At 43.6% G+C, this 1,995-nt stretch overlaps 1 pseudogene; it reads right to left on the bottom strand.

Moving 5' to 3' along the window:
- Positions 1–466: 466 nt before the first annotated feature.
- Actg1-ps2 (actin, gamma 1, pseudogene 2) lies at positions 467–1,682 on the bottom strand (annotated as a pseudogene).
- Between the last annotated feature and the right edge of the window lie 313 nt (positions 1,683–1,995).

Genomic DNA, 1,995 nt, shown 5'->3' with positions numbered 1-1,995 from the left:
GACTAAATCTTTCTTACATCAAATTGGGGGCACCAAATAGAAGAGGACTACACTGGTTGACTACTCAGAAATTAAAAACAAAAAAAAAATGAAGTCTTAAGGTGGGAGGTATTGTTAAACAAAGATTTCAGGACATAATTTACACAGAAACAATGCTGTCTCCTTCCCGGTGTGGCCTCAGAACATTGACATGGCCATACTTATCTTGGGACTGGAAATCGCTTTTGGGAGGGTGAGGAACTTCCCGTAGCAGTATCTTTCATGGGTATGTGGAATGACTATTAAAAACAAAAACAAAAACAAAAGAACAATGTACAATCAAAGTCCTCAGCCACATTGGAGAACTCTGGGAATGCTTGCTATAATTGACTTCTGTCACTTTCACCATTCCTGAGTCAAAAGCACCAAAACATTACATTTAAAAATAAAATTAAAAACGAAACAAAAGAAACAAATAAAGCCAAGCCAATGTTATCTCGTTTTTTTTGTTTTGTTTTGATTTTGTTTCTTTGTTTTGTCTTGTTTGGTTGTTTTTATTTTTCTGTGCAAGTTAGCCTTTGTCGAAGAAAGGGTGTAAAACGTAGCTCAGTAACATTCCACCTTGAAGCATTTGTGGTCCAGGATGGTGGGGCTGGACTCATTGTACTGCTGTTTGCTGATCCACATCTGCTGGAAGGTAGACAGTGAGGCCAGGAATGGAGCCACCGATCCACACAGAGTACTTGTGCTCAAGAGGAGCACTGACCATAATTTGTATAGGTCAGCAATGCCTCTGTACGTGGTGGTGCTACCAGACAGCACTGTGTTGTCATAGAGGTCTTTGTGGACATCAGCATCACACTTCATAATGGAATTGAGTGTAGTTTCATGGATACCACAGGATTCCACACCGAAGAAGGAAGGCTGGAAAAGAGCCACAGGACAGCAGAACTGCTTATTGCAGATAGTGATGATTCAGCTATCAGCTCATAGCTCTTCTTCAGGAAGGAAGAGGATGCGTTAGTGTCCATCTCTTGCTTGGAGTCTATGTCAACACAGTACAGCTTCTCTTTGATGTTACACATGATTTCCCTCTCAACTGTGGGTGTGAAGCTACTCTGGGTCAGGATCTTCATGAGGTAGTCTGTTGGGTCCCAGTCAGTCAAGTCCAAATGGAGGATGACATCAGGGACAGCATAGCCCTCATAGATGGGCACAATGTAAGTGACCCTGTCTCCAGAGTACATCACAATGTCACTGGTGGGACCAGAGGCATACAGGGACAGCATTGAATTGATGGTTACGTACATGGCTAGGGTGTTAAAGGTCTCAAACATGATCTGAGTCATCTTTTTACGGTTGGCCTAAGGTTCAGGGAAGCCTTGGTGAGCAGCACAGTGTGCTCTTCTGGAGCCAAACGAAGCTCGTTGTAGAAGTTATAGTGCAAGATCTTCTCCGTATTGTCCCAGTAGGTGGCAATGCCGTGTTCAGTGGGGGTATTTTAGAGTCAGAGTGCCTCTCTTTCTTTGAACCCTCTTGTTGACATAGGAGTCCTTCTGACCCATACCCACCATCATGTGTTGGGACTCAGGACGGCCCAGGTTGAAGGGGAAAATGGCCTAGGGAGCATCATCGCCCAAAAAGACAGCTTTGCACGTGCTAGGGCTATTGTTCAAAATAAGGACAACAATATATTCCTTCATGGTGAACTGGTGTCAGGTGGACTGGCAACGGAGGAGCCATGAGAAACCTATGTTAGCGAGTGGATATGGACTCAACAGTGCCTTGAACATCTTTATAAACAAAGATGAACTTTACTATCTGATCCTTTTCTCACTCAGTACCTTTTTTCCTTTTCTTTTTTTCTTGGATATTTTATTTATTTACATTTCACATGTTTTTCCCTTTTCCTATTTCCCCTTCACAAACCCCCTATCCCATCCTCCCTCCCCCTGCTTCTATGAGGGTTCTTCCCTACCTACCCACTCACTCCTGCCTCCCAACCCTGGCATTCCC

Source organism: Rattus norvegicus, chromosome X, assembly GCF_036323735.1.
Source record: "Rattus norvegicus strain BN/NHsdMcwi chromosome X, GRCr8, whole genome shotgun sequence".
Taxonomy (NCBI): Eukaryota; Metazoa; Chordata; class Mammalia; order Rodentia; family Muridae; genus Rattus; species Rattus norvegicus.
The sequence above is the reverse complement of the archived record's forward strand: the minus strand, read 5'-3'. Positions and strand labels throughout refer to the sequence as shown.